The sequence below is a fragment of the Lissotriton helveticus genome, chromosome 9 (assembly GCF_964261635.1).
Source record: "Lissotriton helveticus chromosome 9, aLisHel1.1, whole genome shotgun sequence".
NCBI lineage: Eukaryota > Metazoa > Chordata > Amphibia > Caudata > Salamandridae > Lissotriton > Lissotriton helveticus.
In genome coordinates, this window is record NC_136070.1 from 1,009,427,709 (window position 1) to 1,009,451,458 (window position 23,750).

Here is a 23,750-nt window from a genome sequence, read left to right on the forward strand (position 1 = left end):
AATCCTGAAGGCAGAGTGCTTGGAATTATGTGAGATGGTGCTCTGGCATGAGCTGATCCCATCGGCAGCTTGCGGAACCAAGTCCTAATAGCTGTTCCATGATAACGCTATACCATATACTCTTAAGTGCATTATCGACCTCGCGGTTAAATGCTAACTCTGGTATAACATTATCAAAACATGTCGAGTAAGGTGTCATACGAATTGGAATACTACACCCTCGCCAATTCTGGCGACGGGGGTAGCATTCCACCCTTCTAGAGGGACACGACATGTATGTAACTGTGAACCCCGGTTAAAGTTAACTCGAGCCTTGGCATCACAAAATGGATGCTGCCACCACAGACACAAGTCTGACCTCCTGCTGCTGGGAGTCCTTCCAGCGAGGGCGGCTTGGACAAAGGGTTTCCTGCCTTGGGAGGTGCTAGCACCACCCCAGACAGGATTTTGTGTATTGGGTAGGGTAGGCTTGAAAGGAATGAGACATGCCTGGGGCACACAAGGTGCCCTCTGCATACACCGGTTCAAACCAGTTGCTGGGGCACTCCAGCCCCAGCTCTGGCGGGAAACCGGACAAAGGATAGGGGGTGTAACCACCCCCCTTCCTGGTCCCACCCAGGGGAAGGACCTAGCCAGTAGTGCAGCCCCCTTTAGCAGGATAAAGGTAGGAGCTGGTCTCATTCCAAATCAGATTATCCTGAACAACTTTCACAAGAAGAAACTCTGGACTTCGATGTTCTGCTCCACAGAAGACTGAAGAATCTCCCTTGTGGGCAAGGAGTGTCCACCCTGCAACTGCAGGCGCCATCAAGCGTCCAGCGGCTTCCCTTTGTCGTCTTCCTTCCAGGATCCAGACTTCAGAGCCTGGCGAGACCCAGACTCCCAGACCTCTCCGACCTCAACTCACATCTGCAGCACAGCTGAGACCCGTGGGTGCGACGAGACACGTGGGACCGGCCATCTTGGAAGAAACTGCACTTCGCTTCCGGCACGACTCCCGAGGTAAACTCGACCAAGTGCTTTGGGGATTGAGAAGCCCCAGCCTCGAGCAGCCCCTGCACCGAAGATCAGCCCTCCAGCATCCACGAGATCTGCGTGGGACCCTTCTGCTTGTTTGCTGCTCGACGCGTTGTCTGGTCACTTGCCGGCTGGCTAGTGGCCTCCTAGACGACGAACCTTTGAATCTTTGCTGCTGGTCTGGTTGCTCAAGACTGGCCCTTGCTCCCTTCCAAAAAAGGGCCACCCGGACTCTCCTAGTCCGCACCAGACGCTTTCTCCACTCACCGCGTGGGTTGCCTTTGCCAAGGCCTGTTGACGCCGATTCTGGATCCAACACCGCCGACAGCGAGAGCCTGCGTGGGACAGCTCGTGCCTCCATCCTGGTAGTCGAAGACACCTCCTGGTCCATGTGGCTGCAGAGTCAAGCGTCCACTCTTCACCTGATCACGACGACAACATCTGGTTCCTTCCTGGTTCCACTCCAGTCACTGGCTAGTGACTGTGAACATTGCCCCCTCTGCTTTCAGGTCTTCTTCTTCACCGATCCACCCGTGGATCGCACCGGACATCTTCCTCCTGGTCGCCTGCAGCATCTTTTCTTTCAGGCTCTATTGACTTCAACGCGAGAACCCGACGCACTTTGACACCTATGCACCCGCAGCCCGTGGGTGAGGTAACGAGAGCATTTCGGTGCTCAAGGGTAGTTTAACTGTCCTAGTGTCCAGTTCCACAGTCGTTTTAGTCCTAACTAGTCAGGATTGTCTGTACTTACCTTTTACTTGAACTGTACTGTCCATAGACGTTGTTACGCATCTCGCGTGTGAGTTCACACTCTGCACACGCGTCCCGTGGGCCTCCTATTACTTACCTAAGGTGAAGATAGCGTAGTCCTAGCGAACCTCCAGCCTCTGGACAGCTCCATTCTTTTTATCGACTCTCATATTCCACTTACTTAGTATATGGTTTGTCGTGCCTCTGAGGCACCTGTGTAAATTTGTGCAACTTGTCGTATTTTTCTTAAGAGATTGTCATGTGCTTAGCCCTCTGACCTCATAAAGAGTTCAGAGGTGTTTGTTATTAATAAATATACTGTTTATTTTCATAACAACCTGTGTGGTGTCCTTTCATCTGGTATTCAAGGGGTTATATTGTGGTAAAACAGCTGGCTTCACATGCCAAAAGAGTTTAGCCTAAAGACTGCTTTGTCCATGCTACCATTAGGATAGCTGGTCTATAAGGTTGACTTACAACCAATCACCATAAGGGTTGTTTGGACTGATACAAGGTGGTCACTAGAACTAGTAAACATCATATATCAGGCCAACTTCTCACATTGGTGTGCAGCGGTTGGGATTTGAGCTTGCTGTTGTTTTTACCACGTATAATCTTGAAATATCATTTGAAAGATCACATAAGGTACTATAGGTACATATAACAAGCTTAGAACTACTCTGAGTTCTACTGAACCAGCTGTTGTAGTAGAAAGGGCCTAGCACACCCTGACTACAACTCTTAGCAAGGGATCAGTAGGAAAACCCATAGTGTAGGTAGTTGCATCACTTACAACTCACTGGAAAGCATGTCTACCCATGGAGAGACTTCAGAGACTCCCCTAGTGGTTAGTGAGACCCTCCACAGGTCCTTTCCAGATATGCAGCACTCAGTTTCCAGGAGATGAGACAATTGTGTACCTCCAGGAAATTGAAACAGGGTTCTAACCCTACCAATCCTTTTCTGTTAGGTCTCTTAGAGACATATGATGCAAGAAGGGCTGCTAACACAGACCCCTCTAATCCAGATAGGAGCATGCCCCCCTTAGAAGGTACTCGTGGTGACCCAGATTCTAACCTCCCTGAAACAGAGAATGTAGAGGAGGAGGAAGAGGAAGAGGAACCCTCTGGGGATGAGGCAGACAATGGGCAACCTTTAGTCAGCAGACTTACAAGGGCCAACTTAGACCTGCATAGGGAAGGGACTGGGGGACCCCCAGTACTAACCCTAATCAGGCCTAACTTTGGGGTTAGGAGAGATAGATCTCCTTCTAGGGACTCGAATAGATCTGTGCACTCTCATGCATCTGTTCAGAGGAGGATGACTTCCCCTCAGAGGAGGGAGCATGAAGCAAAGATGAAGGAAGTTAATCTGAGGATCCAAAGGGAAGAACTTGCCCTTGCCAAAGAGAAGCTTGTCTTTGCTAGAGAGCAACAGTTGAGTGGGGTAGTCCCCACTGGTGGCAGCACTATCCCTAAGGATAGAGACAGGAGTTTTGATAACAGACACCTGAGTAAACTAGTGCCCTCCTATAAGACAGGAGATGATATCCACAAGTGGATAACTGCTTTGGAGAGAGCCTGCAAAGTACAGCAGCTACCCCAGAGTCAGTGGGCAGCTATATTGTGGCTCTCCTTCGAAGGTAAAGGTAGAGACAAGCTCCTCACTGTTAGAGATGAGGATGCTAATGATTACCAAGTCTTGAAAACTGCACTGATTGATGGGTTTGGCTTAACAACTGAACAGTACAGGTTGATGTTCAGAGACACCCAGAAAACTCAGGCTCAAGATTGGACTGACTTTGTTGACTGTGCCACTAAGGCTTTGGAAGGCTGGTTACTGGGTAGTAAAGTTACTGATTACACAGGATTGTATAATCTAATTATGAGAGAGCAAATCTTAAATAATTGTCAGAACCAGTTGTTGCATCAGCACTTGATTGACTCAGATCTGACCTCTCCCCAAGAATTGGGAAAGAAGGCAGACAGATGGGTCAGGACAAGGGTCAAGCAGCAGAACCAGAACCAGGGTGGTGGCCAGAAGAAAGCAGACCAGAAGGGTAATGAGAATAAGCAAAATGACCAGAAGTCTTCAACAGGGCCCCAACAACCTAAGGAGGGTGGGTCCCAAAATTCCCAAAAGAAGAAGAATGATGGTCCCAAGAAACCATGGTGCCAATACTGTAAAAGTAAAACTCACTGGTTTAGTGAGTGCACCAAGAAAGGCCAAACTCCTACCACTACTGCCCCTAAGACACCTGCACCCCCTAGTACAGTTAGTAGTGGTAGTGCACCTCCCAAGGCTATAGTTGGGTTAACCCTGGGAACTGAGGTGGGTTCTGACTTAGTCAGAATACCTACTCATGCAGTTTTTGTTTGTACTGGGGACATGGATATGGCCTCTACTGTAAGTCCTAGTACTCTGGGCAAATACAGGCAAACGCCTTTAATCAATGGAAAAATGGCTCAGGCCTGCAGGGACACATGTGCCAGTGTCACTATGGTGACACCAACATTTGTGGACCCTGACCAGATCATGCTAAGTTCAGATTACCTAGTGACCAATGCTAGCAATGTCACTACCAATCACAGTATGGCAGTTGTTAATTTCTCCTGGGGAGGGGTAACTGGCCTCAAAAGGGTTGTAGTTAGTTCAGACCTCCCAGTAGATTGTCTTTTAGGCAATGATTTGGAATCCTCACTGTGGTCAGATGTGGAGTACAGGACTCATGTAGAAATGCTAGGTCTCTCCTCACATGTCCTTGCTGTGACTAGGTCACAGGCCAAGAAATGCCCAGCTGAACAAGTGCTGGATCCTGGAAGAATGGACCAGACACTAACCGAGAGAAAGAGCAGTAGGGGTAAGGCTGAGCCTTCCCCCCTGCCTCAGGTTGAGGATCAGCCCTCTCGGGAGGCTGACCCCAAGACCCCAGAAGGAACTGTCCTAGAAGAGCTTGAACCTGAACAGGTTGAGTTTCTTGGGACAGGGGGACCTTCCAGGGCAGACTTGAGGCAGGCCCAGTTAGACTGTTCCTCTCTTGAACCCCTCAGACAGCAGGCTGCTGCTGAGGCTGCAGGGAATGCTACAGGTGCCCATAAGGTATATTGGGATGATGGACTCCTATACTCTGAGGCAAGAGACCCCAAGCCTGGTGCTACCAGGAGGCTGGTCATCCCCTTGTCTCTTAGAGGTTTCCTTCTCACCTTAGCCCATGAGATTCCCCTTGCAGGTCACTTAGGCCAGAACAAGACTTGGGACAGGCTTGCCCCACACTTTCACTGGCCTCATATGTCTGAAGACACAAAAGAGTTTTGTCGCTCATGTGTCACCTGTCAAGCCAGTGGCAAATCAGGTGGCACAACAAAGGCCCCCCTTATACCACTACCTGTGGTGGGGGTTCCCTTTGAAAGAGTGGGGATTGACATTGTTGGACCAATGGACCCCCCAACAGCATCTGGGCACAGATTTATACTGGTGGTAGTGGATCATGCCACCAGGTATCCAAAAGCTATTCCCCTTAGGACCACTACAGCTCCTGTTGTGGCCAGGGCCCTGCTTGGAGTTTTCTCCAGAGTGGGGTTTCCTAAGGAGGTTGTCTCTGACAGAGGTGCAAACTTCATGTCAGGATACTTGACTGCAATGTGGAAGGAGTGTGGTGTAAATTATAAATTTACCACACCCTATCACCCACAGTGCAATGGGCTTGTTGAAAGATTCAACAAGATCCTCAAAGGGATGATAAAAGGGTTACCTGAAAAGCTTAGGCGAAGATGGGACATCCTTTTACCCTGCCTTCTGTTTGCTTACAGAGAGGTCCCACAGAAGGGGGTTGGCTACAGCCCTTTTGAGCTTCTGGTTGAGCATCCTGTAAGAGGACCCCTATGTCTTGTGAAGGAAGGATGGGAGTTACCTCTCAAAAAGCCTAAGCTTGACATAGTGGACTATGTACTTGGTCTCCGCTCCAGGATGGCAGAGTACATGGAGAAGGCAAGCAAAAACCTTGAGGCCAGCCAAGAACTTCAAAAAACTTGGCATGACCAAAAGGCTGTCCTAACTGTATATCATGCAGGACAGAAGGTGTGGGTGTTGGAGCCAGTGGCCCCAGCAGCTCTCCAAGACAAATGGTCTGGACCCCATACCATCATTGAGCAAAAGGGAGAGGTCACCTACTTGGTGGACATGGGAACTCCCAGGAGCCCCCACAGAGTGCTTCATGTAAACAGGCTCAAGGCATTTGTCAATAGGGAGGATATGGGCTTGCTCATGGCCACAGATGAGGGGCAGGAGGAAGAGAGTGACCCTCTCCCAGACCTGCTCACTCAGAACCCTGATGATGGGTCAGTAGATGGTGTAGTCTTTTCTGGCAGCCTCTCTGAACATCAACAAAAGGATTGTAAACAGGTTCTTCAATCCTTTAGACAAATGTTCTCACTGACCCCCAGTCAGACAAACTGGTGCACCCATGAGGTGGACACTGGTGACAGTCTGCCTGTCAAGAGTAAAATCTACAGGCAACCTGACCACGTCAGGGACTGCATTAAGAAAGAAGTCCAAAAGATGTTGGAGTTGGCAGTCATTGAACCCTCAGAGAGCCCTTGGGCTAGTCCTGTAGTTCTAGTGCCAAAACCTCACACCCAGGATGGTAAGAGAGAGATGAGGTTTTGCGTAGACTACAGGGGTCTCAATGCTGTCACTAAGACAGATGCCCACCCAATACCTAGGACAGATGAACTTATAGACAAGTTGGCTTCTGCAACTTTCTTGAGTACATTTGACTTAACAGCTGGTTATTGGCAGATCAGGTTAGCTGAGGATGCCAAGGCCAAGACAGCATTATCTACCCCAGGAGGTCATTACCAATTTGTGGTGATGCCCTTTGGTTTGAAAAATGCACCTGCCACTTTTCAAAGGTTGGTGAACCAAGTTCTCACTGGGTTGGATGACTTCTGTGCAGCATATCTAGATGATATTGCTGTCTTTAGTTCCACCTGAGAGGATCACCTGATCCACCTGAGATAAGTTTTGGAGGCCCTGCAAAAGGCAGGCCTCACTATCAAGGCTACTAAGTGCCAGAGTCAGGTTGTGTACCTGGGCCACCTTGTAGGTCTATGCCAGGTTCAACCCTTGGAGAGCAAGATACAGCCCATAAAGGACTGGGCTCCTCCAACCACCCAGACACAGGTCAGAGCTTTCTTGGGCCTGTCTGGTTACTATAGGAAGTTTGTCAAAAATTATGAGTCCATTGTGACACCACTTAATGACCTGACAAGCAAGAAAATGCCAAAGAAAGTTCAGTGGACAGTTAGCTGTCAGAAGGCATTCGATGACCTAAAGCAGGCCATGTGTACTGCACCTATTCTCAAGAGTCCTGACACTCCAAAACCTTCATTGTCCAAACAGATGCATCTGAGTTGGGTGTGGGAGCTGTTCTATCTCAGCTGAATATTGATGGTCATGACCAGCCCATTGCTTTTATAAGCAGAAGGCTGACCCCTAGAGAGAAACGTTGGTCAGCTATTGAGAGGGAGGCCTTTGCTGTGGTTTGGGCCCTGAAGAAGTTGAGGCCATACTTGTTTGGAACTCACTTCAAGATTCAGACCGACCATAAGCCCCTCTTATGGCTAAATCAAATGAAGGGTGAAAACCCCAAACTTCTTAGGTGGTCCATTTCCCTACAGGGGATGGACTTTACAGTGGAGCACAGACCAGGGACTGACCATGGCAATGCAGATGGTCTCTCCAGGTATTTCCACTTAGAACAGGAAGACTCACCTGGTCAAGGTTAGTTTAAAGTCCCTAAGTTTGGGGGGGGGGGGTTATGTAGGAGAGTGGGGTCTGCAATCCTATGGTCACCCCAGATTTTTGCTTTTTGCTTCACTGGTTTACGACTTTCCCTGGCTGTGGGCCTGCTAATCAGACCCACAGCCTAGCTGTTCTCTCTCTAAATTGACAACCATGTAAGTTAGGTGCATTTACCAATTGGTACTGGGCCACCTTATCAGTCCCTGTACAAGTGTACCTTAGGTACCCAGGGCATAGGTGTACCCAGGGCCTACCAGGGGCTGAAGCATGTATTATGCCACCCCTGGCTGGCCATCTAAAACTGACACAACTGGCTGCACGACAGCTGGGGCAAGGTGGTGTAATCATCCTTTGCTGTAGATATAGTATACCTATATCTAACCCTAAAATGGACACATATCCTCCTATCAGTCACTCCTATGGCAGGCCTTAACAATCCTGAAGGCAGAGTGCTTGGAATTATGTGAGATGCTGCTCTGGCATGAGCTGAGCCCATCTGCAGCTTGCGGAACCAAGTCCTAATAGCTGTTCCATGGTAACGCTATACCATATACTCTTAAGTGCATTATCGACCTTGCGGTTAAATGCTAACTCTGGTATAACATTATCAAAACATGTCGAGTAAGGTGTCATACGAATTGGAATACTACCCCCTCGCCAATTCTGGCGACGGGGGTAGCATTCCACCCTTCTAGAGGGACACGACATGTATGTAACTGTGAACCCCGGTTAAAGTTAACTCGAGCCTTGGCATCACAAAATGGATGCTGCCACCACAGACAAAAGTCTGACCTCCTGCTGCTGGGAGTCCTTCCAGCGAGGGAGGCTTGGACAAAGGGTTTCCTGCCTTGGGAGGTGCTAGCACCACCCCAGACAGGATTTTGTGTATTGGGTAGGGTAGGCTTGAAAGGAATGAGACATGCCTGGGGCACACAAGGTGCCCTGTGCATACACCGGTTCAAACCAGTTGCTGGGGCACTCCAGCCCCAGCTCTGGCGGGAAACCGGACAAAGGATAGGGGGTGTAACCTCCCCCCTTCCTGGTCCCACCCAGGGGAGGGACCTAGCCAGTAGTGCAGCCCCCTTTAGCAGGATAAAGGTAGGAGCTGGTCCCATTCCAAATAAGATTATCCTGAACAACTTTCACAAGAAGAAACTCTGGACTTCGACGTTCTGCTCCACAGAAGACTGAACAATCTCCCTTGTGGGCAAGGAGTGTCCACCCTGCAACTGCAGGCACCATCAAGCGTCCAGCGGCTTCCCTTTGTCATCTTCCTTCCAGGATCCAGACTTCAGAGCCCGACGAGACCCGGACTCCCAGACCTCTCCGACCTCAACTCACATCTGCAGCACAGCTGAGACCCGTGGGTGCGACGAGACACGTGGGACCGGCCATCTTGGAAGAAACTGCACTTCGCTTCCAGCACGACTCCCGAGGTAAACTCGACCAAGTGCTTTGGGGATTGAGAAGCCCCAGCCCCGAGCAGCCCCTGCACCGAAGATCAGCCCTCCAGCATCCACGAGATCTGCGTGGGGCCCTTCTGCTTGTTTGCTGCTCGACGCGTTGTCTGGTCACTTGCCGGCTGGCTAGTGGCCTCCTAGACGACGAACCTTTGAATCTTTGCTGCTGGTCTGGTTGCTCCAGACTGGCCCTTGCTCCCTTCCAAAAAAGGGGCACCCCGGACTCTCCTAGTCCGCACCAGACGCTTTCTCCACTCACCGCGTGGTTTGCCTTTGCCAAGGCCTGTTGACGCCGATTCTGGATCCAACACAGCCGACAGCGAGAGCCTGCGTGGGACAGCTCGTGCCTCCATCCTGGTAGTCGAAGACACCTCCTGGTCCACGTGGCTGCAGAGTCAAGCGTCCACTCTTCACCTGATCGCGACGACAACATCTGGTTCCTTCCTGGTTCCACTCCAGTCACTGGCTAGTGACTGTGAACATTGTCCCCTCTGCTTTCAGGTCTTCTTCTTCACCGATCCACCCTTGGATAGCACCGGACATCTTCCTCCTGGTCTCCTGCAGCATCTTTTCTTTCAGGCTGCATTGACTTCAACGCGAGAACCAGACGCACTTTGACACCTATGCACCGGCAGCCCGTGGGTGAGGTAATGAGAACATTTCAATGCTCAAGGGTAGTTTAACTGTCCTAGTGTCCATTTCCACAGTCGTTTTAGTCCTAACTAGTCAGGATTGTCCGTACTTACCTTTTACTTGAACTGTACTGTCCATAGACGTTGTTACGCATCTCGCGTGTGAGTTCACACTCTGCACACGCGTCCCGTGGGCCTCCTATTACTTACCTAAGGTGAAGATAGCGTAGTCCTAGCGAACCTCCAGCCTCTGGACAGCTCCATTCTTTTTATCGACTCTCATATTCCACTTACTTAGTATATGGTTTGTCATGCCTCTAAGGCACCTGTGTAAATTTGTGCAACTTGTCGTATTTTTCTTAAGAGATTGTCATGTGCTTAGCCCTCTGACCTCATAAAGAGTTCAGAGGTGTTTGTTATTAATAAATATACTGTTTATTTTCATAACAACCTGTGTGGTGTCCTTTCATCTGGTATTCAAGGGGTTATATTGTGGTAAAGCAGCTGGCTTCACATGCCAAAAGAGTTTAGCCTAGAGACTGCTTTGTCCATGCTACCATTAGGATAGCTGGTCTATAAGGTTGACTTACAACCAATCACCATAAGGGTTGTTTGGACTGATACAAGGTGGTCACTAGAACTAGTAAACATCATATATCAGGCCAACTTCTCACATGGGTGTGCAGCGGTTGGGATTTGAGCTTGCTGTTGTTTTTACCACGTATAATCTTGAAATATCATTTGAAAGATCACATAAGGTACTATAGGTACATATAATAAGCTTAGAAATACTCTGAGTTCTACTGAACCAGCTGTTGTAGTAGAAAGGGCCTAGCACACCCTGACTACAACTCTTAGCAAGGGATCAGTAGGAAAACCCATAGTGTAGGTAGTTGCATCACTTACAACTCACTAGAAAGCTGGCTTAATTCTCTGAAAGCTATGTTATGTGAGCTTGGGTTGAGTTCTCTATGGCTGGACCCTGCTGGCGCATCATTTCCCTCCAAGCTTGTCTTAAAAAACATTTTTGGGGAAAATGTTGCTAACAAAATCAAACACTTCTAGCTCTGGGTCCATGTCTATGTACTTCCTTGAGGCTAAAATGTATCCAGCCTTGGAATCATATTGGGATATTATCTCAAAGCCAGGTGACAGGAAGCTCTTATTTCAACTGAGAGCTGGTGCACTCCCTATAAGAACATTGACTGCTAAATGGGGCTCAGGTGGAAGTAACATCTGCCCAGCTTGTGGGACAGGGAAGGAGTCATTGGGCCATTTTCTGTTTTCTTGTAAGGTATACGACGTGCCAAGACGTGTCTGGTTAGCACCTATGTGCAGGAACCTTGGGACAACATGTAGTTCTGTAGCTATGCGAATCATATGTACGAGCCCAGTCTCTTGGATTTTGATAGCTACAGCAAAATATCTCGGCTGGGCGTGGGTGATCAGACAGAGACTGCTAGTTAAATAACTATTCTCTGTCTGAAAAACTGGTCCCCATGAATTTGATATTACTTTTTAAGCCAGAGACTGCTAGTTAGTTAAACTATTCTCTGTTTGTAATATTTGACTTCTTGTATTTGTATTCCTGTTCTTAGATTATCGGCGTTCCATATCTTGAAAAAACTTTTTATCAATTGTATTAATTCCTTTTTTAACCATTTATCAATTGTTGTAATGGAATTTTTTTTAATTGAATGTATGATATGTATATCTAACAGTGCTGCGTCAATCTGTTTGACAGACAAATTTAATTTACTTTTAAATATTTGTGTGTACCATGCTTTTATGAGTAATAACTCGAATAAAGCACTTTGAAAGAAAGAAAGCTTTGTCCATGCTACCATTAGGATAGCTGGTCTATAAGGTTGACTTACAACCAATCACCATAAGGGTTGTTTGGACTGATACAAGGTGGTCACTAGAACTAGTGAACATCATATATCAGGCCAACTTCTCACAGTGTTTGTGCAGGAAGGGACACCTTCCTGCACATAAGCAATCCTCTGAGGCATTTTCCTCTTTCAATGTGTGCTGCAGAATGCGCCACACGGAGGTAGAAAGAGAAAATAACAAGATGTAAAGATATTTCTCCTCGTTACTCCTCACCTGGTGAGGCGTACATTTTGACGCAATCCCAGGTCTATCACAAATGGTAGCTCTGGGAATGAGCCAAAATCCATGGGTGGATGAGGGGGATCACCTTCCCTGGGCAGCGCAACGCAAGGCAGCGGCTTACTTTGCCCTGAATTGCTCTAGATTTATCAAGCCATGCAGGGCCAAGTAAGGTGACCATGTGTGTCTTGATAAATTGCACTTAGAGTTGGCGTCACCTTTACGGCCTGGCCCCTTGCATGGAGCAAGGACAACGCAAAACCTTGATAAATCTGGCTGTAGGTACATAAATAAATCAATAATTACCATAAATGATCAACCATGGAAGCTAAGAGGGTGAAAAATGATCTGCTGATGAACACCTGGCAGTGACACTTTCCATATTCACTAGCGGTAGATGTATTTATAAGATGCACTAATCAGACCGACCTTGAAAAATTCTTCCCAAGCCCTTTGAAAATGAAATTAAACTTCTTACCACTAGATGGTGGCATATGACCGCTGAACCTTCCTGACTGTCTAAAAACGATCTACTACTGGATACACACGGCAAGGACGCGTTTCATCTATTTCTTTTTCACAAATCTCTACATAAAAATGTATTTCTTCGCTGATCTCCTGCGTGTTTTTTGGATACATTTAAGCCTTTCCTCCCTGATCCAAGGCCTTGTGTGATAAGGAGAAGCCCGTTCAATTTCCGCTCGTGTTGATATTGCGCACATGCAATGTATGCCTATTCTCTGACCTTTCTTTCCCATGTGGAATTGAACCTACCAGCCTAGGATTGTCTGTATAATTCTGCATCAACTGCATTCGAGCCTGTCTTTAGCATTGGTGCCGTCTGGTCAGTGGCGTAACGCAAAATTATGCAACTCACCCCCCCCCCCCCCAGCAGAATATGATGAAGTCCCCCGAGTGTCTCATATCTTACATATATTTTATTCATTGGTCTTGAGCTGAATGGGACTCCCATTGAAGAAATGGGGAGGGGGGATGGCGGCTGCGCTGCAAGGGCCTGCGTTACACCCCTGCTCCTGGTGCGGCAATCTTTGATGGTTCCACACACCCCCACAGAAAAATGTTAAAGGATGCTTTTCTCACTTTTCATGGAATCACAATTTTAATTGGTCCATATCTGATCACCAGTCTGTATGTAGAGCACTCACAGGTATGTATACAAGAGCTGGCGCTCCGTTGGTTTGCCGCAGCAGAGCGCCAAAAATGTTACCGCCGCGGTAGGACAGTTCCTGTCATGTTTGCGGCGTATTTACAATACAGTGCTCCATGGCTTTAAGAAGAGCTGCCGGTTGTAGAAACTGACGCCAACGGGTGCGCCGAGTCAGAAACAAAGCAAAAGACACACAATTGATAGACGGAATGTAGAACAAACCAAAACATTCACCCCCAGTCAAGAGATCTGGGTTAAATCCATCATTATTTTGCTCACCATGCCACCCCAGTTTAGACCTGGCCATATGCAAATCAGTCTTGACCCTGAGCCTCATGGGAACAGTCCAGCCCGAACTGCCAAGCCTGTCCTCCCTGGACCGGAAACAACCCTCCTAGGACCGGTTTCGGGGTTTCAACCCTCTTCAGCCAAGATAGCTTGATTCCAGGGGCACAGTGAGCCCAGGACCCACATCTGGGCATACCTGGTGCACTTAGGGCGAGAAAGCAAAAGACACACAATTGATGGACGGAATGCGGAACAAATCAAAACATTCACCCCCAGTCAAGAGATCTGGGTTAAATCCATCATTCTTTTGCTCACCATGCCACCCCAGTTTAGACATGGCCGTATGCAAATCAGTCTTGACCCTGTGCCTCATGGAAACAGTCCAGCCTGAACTGCCAAGCCAGGTCCTCCCTGGACCGGAAACAAGCATCCTAGGACCGGTTTTGGGGTTTCACCCCTCTTCAGCCATGATAGCTTAATTCTAGTGGCACAGTGAGCCCAGGACCCACGTCAAGGCATACGTGGCGCACTTAGGGCGAGAAAGCAAAAGACACACAATTAATGGACGGAATGCAGAACAAATCAAAACATTCACCCCCAGTCAAGAGATCTGGGTTAAATCCATCATTCTTTTGCTCACCATGCCACCCCAGTTTAGACATGGCCGTATGCAAATCAGTCTTGACCCTGTGCCTCATGGAAACAGTCCAGCCCGAACTGCCAAGCCAGGTCCTCCCTGGACCGGAAACAAGCATCCTAGGACCGGTTTTGGGGTTTCACCCCTCTTCAGCCAAGATAGCTTGATTCCAGTGGCACAGTGAGCCCAGGACCCACGTATGGGCATACCTGGCGCACTTAGGGCAAGAAAGCAAAAGACACACAATTGATGGACGGAATACAGAACAAATCAAAACATTCACCCCAGTCAAGAGATCTGGGTTAAATCCATCATCATCCATCAAACTATCCTGGCTGAAGAGGGGTGAAACCCCGAAACCGGTCCTAGGATGCTTGTGACACAATTGAAAGCAGCAATGGAGCAGCCTGGAGTGAGCACTGTACAGGACAACAACTCCTGCAACCCCACTACCAGCCAGGATGACCAGCCAGAGTCCCAGAGAAGAGAAAGAGGAAGTGGAAGTTCAGTCAGGAGGAGAATAAGATCTTGATCACGGAGGTGACGGAGCACCAACACCATCTCTTTGTCATCTCCAAAGTGTCATTGGGGAGGAAAAAGACCATATGACAGACCATAGTGGACAAGGTGAACAACGTTGCTCAAGTCAAGAGGACAGTGAGTGACTGTAAGAGGTGCTGGCATGATTGTAAGGGCAAGACAAAGGTGAAACTGGCAACCAATCTCAAGGCAGCCATGCAGACCGGAGGTGGTAGTCCAGTGCCCCAGGAGGAGTTGGATCCCTTGGAGGAGCAGGTGTCTGCAGTCATCTCTGAGGAGTCAGTGGTTGGAGTTGCGGGACAGGAGAGTGCTGGCTGTGACAAACTACATCAGCAACAGTGTAAGTTGCAACAAGGGCCAATGTGGGTAGCTACGTAATGCTGTGCAGTCCAGGCAGCTATGTCCCTATGCTCTGAGGCACTGTCTGCAGGCCAAAGGGTAGGCTCCTGGCTCATCTATGGCGAGACATGACATCAATGAAAGGCTCATGGGCATTTTGATAATATGTTGGTGTAGGACAGGGTCGCAAGCCTTCTAGTTGTTTTATCCTACGTCAAAAATAAAAGGCAGCAATGCACTGTATCTGTAAGATACAGCACATTCCTGTTCTTTCTGCTAGTGCAGGTACACAAACAGCAGACGTCCTTCAAAGCAGGCACTCTTGCACCATGGAGCATTCAATTACAGGTAAGATGGTATAGCCCCACAAGGAAAAGCATCCTGCTGCTCAGCCTCACTCATTCCAACTGACCACTCATCCAAAACATGCACTCATGAACATTCTATTACATCACACTCACACAGGCTGAGCAGCAAGGAACTAGTAGACCACAGGATATAACAGTAATCAAAGCGCTACCCTGCACTTTCCTATTCACACAGCTTGCTGCAGCAAGACGGTTTCTGGCACTGCGCTGCACCACATGTTAGTCTCACCAGGGCTCAAGCACATTAACCTAGCCTCCAAATCCCTAGCATAGAATTGGTATCTCACAGGAGAAACAACACACCTGAGAGGTGGGGTATATATGGGCCCAGTGTAGTACCTACACATAGGGACATTTTAAGAGTCACGTCCATACTCGCCTAGATTAAACTACATGGTACGCAGCTATCCTGGCATGCAGGCTCAGACCATACAGGTGTCAACTGCCATGCCACCTGAACTCCTCTCATCTACTAAATATGACTGGGCGTGGTGGTGGATGCAAGTGATTTATATCAGAGGACCAGGTGGCATATTTAGAGTGAAATGGCACAGCTCACTGATGCAAAGAAATCTGCAGTGCTGAGCTGCATCATTGCAAAAATACATGGATGGGTTGTATTTACAAGAATATGTGCAACCCCTGTGCCACCGCAATAATAACAGCCATGCACCAATGCAGGCACCCTTGCACCATAGTGCAAAGGTGTCTGTGTTGGCGCTTGGCTATTTTTATCCATGCCAGTGATGGGGCAAGGACTCGTAGAAAAGAGACTTGCTCGGAAGCAAACCTCTCATTTAACTCCCTAAAATTTTATTAATTCCGTATTGTGTAAAACTAATATGTACCACATAAAACTAGGGTTAGAGAAGCTTGCGTATGTGTTTGCTAACATGAATAATGCAAGTGGCTTTCTAAAATGGCTGCAAACGGAAAATCTTTATTGCACATGCTTCAACTGCATTTACGCAGTATGACGAGCTGTCGCTTGGAGGGAAAGTCTTGCGCATGGCCTGAAGATACTAATATAGAGTCTTAAAGACTCATATGCTTTGCATCTGCTTGCTTCAAATTAAATTGAGTGACTTTACTAATGCCAATGCAAGAGAAGTATTAATAAGCATAGGGGATTAGAGTCGAGATGGGTGGCATACAGTGAAACCATTTATTCTTCAAAATAACGTCTGTTTTCTGACTTTATTAATAGTGCGCATTTGGGCCTCCTTGGTATGTCTGGAGTGAGCAGTGTCACATGATTCTGGCCCATGGCAAGTGGAAGTCAGCCGGGAAGGATGATGTGTGGTTCAAGAAGAGAGCAAGGCCACAGCCTGCCTGAAGCATGAGAAACCGGCAGTACAAGACCTGGATGAATAAGACCACATATTAAAGTTAAACATTTATATCGGATGTTATGTGAATGCGGGTGGGAAAATAAAGTATAAATAAAAATTAAGGGGATGGGTTTATTAACAAAGGGCTAACAGAAAAGAATGATATAGAAGCATGATGTGATGATCTTCCCCCTTGCCTGACCAATAAGAGCAAGACCACTGACTCATTGTCAGTGAAATTGCTCTCCCCCCCTCATCCCTGGTGGTCCAGTGGACCTTTGTCTCCTTTCTCTCGCTCCGCTCTTGCTCTCCGTTTTCACTTGTTTTTCACTGATTTCAAGCTCCCCCTTTACTCTCCTTCTGTGTCTTTCCTCCGTTTTCTCTAATTTTTTACTGATTTCAATCTCCCCCTTTCACTCCCCCTCTGTGTCTCTCCTCCGTTTTCACTCGTTTTTTACTGATTTCAATCTCCCACTTTCACTCCCCCTCTGTGTCTTTCCTCCATTTTCACAAATTTTTTACTGATTTCAATCTCCCCCTTTCACTCCCCCTCTGTGTCTTTCCTCCGTTTTCACTCGTTTTTCACTGATTTAATCTTCCCCTCCCACTCTCCTTCTGTGTCTTTCCCCCAGTTTTCTTGCACCTTTCAATGCCTCATTTCCACTCTTTCCTCTCTTTTTGCCTTTTCTGTCTGCTTTACCCTGCCGCTGCTGCCTCCTCGGCCCTTCCCCCCCAGCATGACCAACGCAACCAGCCCAATCGAGCTCCCCTCCCTGCTTCTGCCTACTAGCTGTCCAGCCCTCCCCGACCCCTACTTAATGACGGCCTCTGCGGGGACAGGCGAGCAAGAACTCTGACTCATTGTCAGTAAAATTGCTCTCCTCCGTCGCAGCTCCACCATCAAGTGAGGCCTTCCCCCGAGCCCCTGCACTCTTGAGTGCTGGTGTTCGAGGCCCTTCTCCGCCCACAGGTTTTACCTGCGCCTCATCCCTGGTGGTCCAGTAGACCTCTGTCTCCTTTCTCTCGCTCCGCTCTTTCTCTCCGTTTTCACTTGTTTTTCACTGATTTCAATCTCCCCCCTTTTACTCTCCTTCTGTGTCTTTCCTCCGTTTTCTCTCATTTTTTACTGATTTCAATCTCCCCCTTTCACTCCCCCTCTGTGTCTCTCCTCCGTTTTTACTCGTTTTTTTACTGATTTCAATCTCCCCCTTTCACTCCCTCTCTGTGTCTTTCCCCCGTTTTCACTAGTTTTTCACTGATTTAATCTTCCCCTCTCACTCTCCTTCTGTGTCTTTCCCCCACTTTTCTTGCACCTTTCACTGCCTCATTTCCACTCTTTCCTCTCTTTTTGCCTTTTCTGCCCGTTTTTCCCTGCCGCTGCTGCCCCCACGGACCCTCCCCCCAGCACGACCAACGCGACTGGCCCAATCGAGTTCCCCTCCCCGCTCCCGCTTCCCAGCTGTTCTTCCCTCCCCGACCCCTACTTAATGGTGACCTCTACGGGGACAGGAGAGCAAGACCACTGACTCATTGTCAGTGAAATTGCTCCCCCCCTCGCAGCTCCACCATCAAGTGAGGCCTTCCCCCGAGCCCTTGCACTCTTGAGTGCTGGTGTTCGAGGCCCTCTCTACCCGCAGGTTTTACCTGCGCCTCGTCCCAGGTGGTCCAGTGGACCTCTGTCTCCTTTCTCTCGATCCGCTCTTTCTCTCCGTTTCTACTTGTTTTTCACTGATTTCAATCTCCCCTCTTTTACTCTCCTTCTTTCCTCCATTTTCTCTCGTTTTGTTACAGATTTCAATTTCCCCCTTTCACTCCCCCTCTGTGTCTCTCCTCCATTTTCACTCATTTTTTACTGCTTTCAATCTCCCCCTTTCACTCCCCCTCTGTGTCTTTCCTCCGTTTTCACTAATTTTTTACTGATTTCAATCTCCCCCTTTCACTCCCCCTCTGTGTCTTTCCTCCATTTTCACTCATTTTTCACTCGTTTAATCTTCCCCCTCACTCTCCTTCTGTGTCTTTCCCCCACTTTTCTTGCACCTTTCACTGCCTCATTTCCACTCTTTCTTCTCTTTTTACCTTTTCTCCCAGTTTTTCCCTGCTGCTGCTGACTCCGTGGCCCCTCCCCCCAAGCACGACCAACGCGACCAGCCCAATCCAGCTCCCCTCCCCGCTCCCGCCTCCCAGCTGTCCACCCCTCCCTGATGCCTACTTAATGGCAGCCGCTGTGAGTCCTCACAGCGGGTGCGCTGTGAGTCCGCACAGCGGGTGCGCTGTTGGCGCACTCCTGGTGCGCCAAAGGCAAACCCGTCTGTGCACATCTGCGACCCGACCGTGACCAGTGCCAGGAACCCTGGACCTCCTCAACACCAACGCTATGACGCAGCGGCACTCCACACTCTCAACCCAGGACGCAACAACAACTGAAAGGTAGCATGACCGGCGAACACCCACTGACCCTTCACCTACAGCACCGCTGAGACCACGGACACAGCGCAACCCGCACACAAGACCACAACCCAACCGAAGACCCTGCAATGCATCCTCCTCAACGTCCGAACCCTCCACAAACACACCACCGAAATCTGGGACCTCCTTGACAACACCACCCTGGACATAGCGTTCTTCACTGAAACATGGCATGGACCAACACCACCTCGGAACCGGTCATCGCCATCGCCATTCCCCAAGGATACAAGATCTCCAGGAAGGACCGCCCCACCAGCCAGGGAGGAGGAATCGCCATTGTCCACAAATCCAAGAAAGAGGGTTGGGAGCACACTGCCTCACAGTCCCAGCACAGTTCACCCCTTTCCATCCTGGTAAATGCAGTACACAGTCCAAACTGGAACCAGCCATGCCACTACGGTAAATACATCAACGCCGAAAGATACAGTATCACAACAACCTCACATAGATACGAGCAGCGAAAGGAAGGAACTGGACTTCTTGAACTACTTTGTGGCAGCAACTACCAACATTGGGAGCGTGGTTATATATAAGGGAAGAAATAAACCACACTGGCAAAAGACCGATACAAGAATAATTAAGTGAACAGGATCGAGAGAGAAATAGCTTGGAATAAGGGAATCACTTGACCCCACGCTGCCAGAAAAGATCGTAGTGCCCTGAAGAAACTCCCTGGTAGGGAGTGAAACGCGTTGGCTGACCTCTTTTGTATACCATTTGGTGATCTGTATTTTAAGAATGGATAAAGATAAATAAAGAACTTTTCTACATATTTAAATGAAACGTTTTCTTGGACTTCTATTTTGGTGCGCCCCCATAAACATTGAACAAACCATCTAATTGATCTGGAAAGCACAGCAACACCAAACAGCAGCTGGCGTTGGGGTTGGCAGCACAAGAAAGACATACAACAAATAGGATTTATTTTGGAACTGGATTTTAGGTGCGGCATCATAGGGTCCGCTGCTGCTTCTTGTATTGATCTTCACAGTCCAAACTTACTTCAAAATTAGCTGGAGTTTTTCACCAAAGTTGGTGCAGACATTGCTGTATATCTCTAGACACGTGTTTCTGGGTTGAGCCCGTCTTCAGTAGAGAGCAGGAGTATTAGAGATCAAAGAAAAATCATCTGGGGTTGCTGGAAATGCTGCCAAGTTCCTCTCAGGTCACAGTACCACTCACAGGCACACAGGTGCATCTCCAAAGCTCAGCTTGCTGGCTCAAGAGAGCCATTAAAAAAGAAAGGGAGTTGGGAGCACACTGCCTCACAGTCCCAGCACAGTTCACCCTTTGCATCCTGGTAAATTCAGTACACAGTTAAAATTTACTTCAAAATTAGCTGGAGTTTTTCACCAAAGCTGGTGCAGACATTGCTGTATATCTCTAGACACGTGTTTCTGGGTTGAGCCCGTCTTCAGTAGAGAACAGCAGTATTAGAGATCAAAGAAAAATCAGCTGGGGTTGCTGGAAATGCTGCCAAGTTCCTCTCAGACGCACTGGCCACCACCTCGAAAAGGCCTGGAGCAAAACCAAATCCACAGAAGCCTACAACAACTTCAGAGTCGCCACCAACGCTCACCCCCAACTCATCAGAAAAACGAGGAAAAAAGCGATTAAAGACAGAATCTCCACTCACACACACAACAGCAAAGAACTCTTTAACATCATCAAGGAGTTCGCCCAACCCACCAGTGAGTACACCAACATCACTCCCTCACAAGTTCTCTGCGACAAACTCAGCAACTTTTTCCACCACAAAACCATGAGCATCTACGACAACTTTGACGAAGACAACCAACACACTGAACCCTCACCAACCACTCCTGACACACTGAAGCCAGCAATCGACAACCCTCACCGCCGAATACACGGTGAAGACGATGAAGTCAATCCACTTCGGGACCCCCACGGACCCATGCCCCCACCACATTATCAACAGAGCCGCCGACACCATCGCATCCATGCACTGCCACACCATCAACTGCTCCGTGGCAACCGCCACGTTCCCCGACGACTGGAAACACGCCGAGGTCAACCCCCTCCTAAAGAAACCCTGAGCGGACCACACCGACCTCAGAAACTACAGACCCATTTCCCTGCTCCCGTTCCCAGCTAAAGTAATTGAGAAAGCCATCAACAGCCAACTTGTCACATTCATCTAAGGGCACAACATCCTCGACTCCTCCCTATCCGGATTCAGAAAAAAAACACAGTACAGAAACCACCCTCCTTGCTGCAACAGACGATATCCGCACCCTATTGGACAAAGGAGAAACAGCAGCCCTCATCCTCCTCGACCTCTCAGCGGCGTTCGACTCAGTCTCTCACCACACCCTAATAAGCAGACTCCACAACGCAGGGATCCATAACAAGGCCCACAACTGGATCTGCTGCTTCCTGTCCGGCAGAACGCAGCAGTTCAGACTCCCCCCTTTCCTCTCCGACCCTACACCTACCAACTGCAGAGTACCCCAGGGGTCCTCCCTCAGCCCTACACTCTTCAACGTCTACATGGCTCCGCTCGCCCCCCATCGTCAGAACCGACGGCACCCAACTCATCCTCTCCCTATCCAACAAACCCAATACCGCCAGACACAATTTTTGAGAAGGCATGGAAGCCGTCACCAAATGGATGAAAAACAGCTGCCTACAACTAAATACCAACAAAACAGAAGTGCTCATCATGGGCCCAAAACCCGACGCATGGAATTACACCTGGTGCCCCCCCCAACCCTCAGAAGCCCGCCCACCCCCACGGACCACGCACGCAACCTGGGAATCATCCTGGACTCAGAGTTCAAAATGGACCGTCAGATCAACTCTGTCTCGTCCTCCTGCTTCCACACCATCCGCCTCCTACGTAAGACTTTCAAATGGATTCCCCTCGAACACAGAAAGACTGTCACTCATGCCCTGGTCAACAGCAGACTCGACTACGGCAACGCACTCTACGCCGGAATAAACAAAAACCTCACCTGCAAACTACAGAACATCCAGAACGCCATCACAAGACTGGTCCTCGACCTGACAAGACACTGCCACATCTCCAAAGCACCTGTGCACACTCCACTGGCTCCCCATCAAAGCTAGAGTCACCTTCAAGATGCTCACCCACGCCCACAAGGCCCTCAACGACACCGGACCAGCATACCTGAATAGCCGACTCAAATTCCACGCACCCCAGAGGACCCTACGATCTGCCCAGCTCTCCCACGCTGTGGTCCCCCACACCAGAAAGACCAGATCGGGAGTCTTCTCCTTCTCCTTCCTCGCGGCCCAAGCCTGGAACGCCCTGCCCCTCCACCTCAGACAGACAACATCGCTCCCCATCTTCGCAAGAAACCTCAAAACCTTGCTCTTCGACAGACCACCCCCCTTGATGGACTGAGTCTGCTAACCGCCTCCTGCGCCTTGAGACCCTTACGGGTGAATAGTCGCGCTAAACAAATGCCTGATTGAGAGTTAGTATTTTTACAATATTGAAACATTAATGGGTGGTACATGATGAATTAAAAGGTATAATTGAGGTTGTTTTTAGTTAGTTAGAGAGACGTCAATGCTGAGATGCTGTGAGTCGAGGGTGCTGTCGGAGTAGCGTGAGATACTGATGAATATTCGAATGCAGAGCTTAATATCCTAAATTATTAGGCTTAGAAAAAAGATCGCGGAAGAATCTCGAGAAGGAAGAGAGTGTCAGAGAGGGGTGGGACGTGATCATCGGTGTTAGAGAGGTCATCTATCCTGTCCTGAATCCTGTCCTGAAGTCTTTGTTTCCTGATCTATCCCAGGGGACTCCTACCAGCCCTTTGGCACGGGGGTTGGACTTCACACCATCCTAGGTAAATATAAATTTCGTGAATGTGCAGGTGCTTTTTTCTCTCTGTCCTCTCCTTTCTGAGCATACGTCATTGCAAGTTTGAAGTATGTGTTGATGATGATTAATTGAATCTTCTCTCCTATGAGTATCAGTGAATGTGCTGTACTTTGAAGTGGTTCACGTGCAAATAATTTAGAGAAAGACATAAAACTTACCCGAGTCTGTGGTTATTTACTTTAAAAATAAAGGTTAGGGACGAAGTCCTATCTTTACGTGTTGTGCGGCGATGTCCCCGTCCTGCCCCGTAATTGTACTATACAGAGAGCTAGGGACGGGTTTAAATATCTCGGGATTTATATTTCAATGGATCCCACAATTCAATATGATAAGAACCTTCTCTCTCCGCTGGCCCGAATGAAAAGCGAAGTGGCTGGCTGGAAGAAACTTCCGCTGTCGCTGTTTAAAAAGATGTCTTTGCCCCGGTTCCTCTATGCCCTTCAGAACACTCTGGATGTAGTACCAGCTAGTTATTTTCGAGAAGTGGAAGGATTGCAGCATAGTCTGCTTTGGGATGGCAGGTCACATATAGCGTTGGCTAAGCTGACGCTCCCATGGTATGATGGAGGAATTGCCCTCCCTGATATCAAAAGATACTACTGGGCATCTCAGCTGGGAGCTATAAATCATGGACCTTACGGGTCCAATGCGGATCCGGGTTATGCAATGGACAGATGGCTGCTCCCTGGTGGTAATTATAACAGAGCGGTGTACACTAGATCCGTAGAGAAAAGTTTAACGGGCCCGACTAGAGTGGCAGTACGTATATGGCACGATGTTACCTGTTCATTGGGATGGAAAAACCGTTTGATTCTAGCTACCCCTTTATTTGGATCGGATAGGCTGGGCAGGTTATGCAATACGAAGGGTTTTGACAGATGGGACTTGATAGGGATTGCTACTGTAGGCGATGTTTGGGCGAAGGGAAGAATGAAGTCGTTTGCGGAACTACAGACTGAA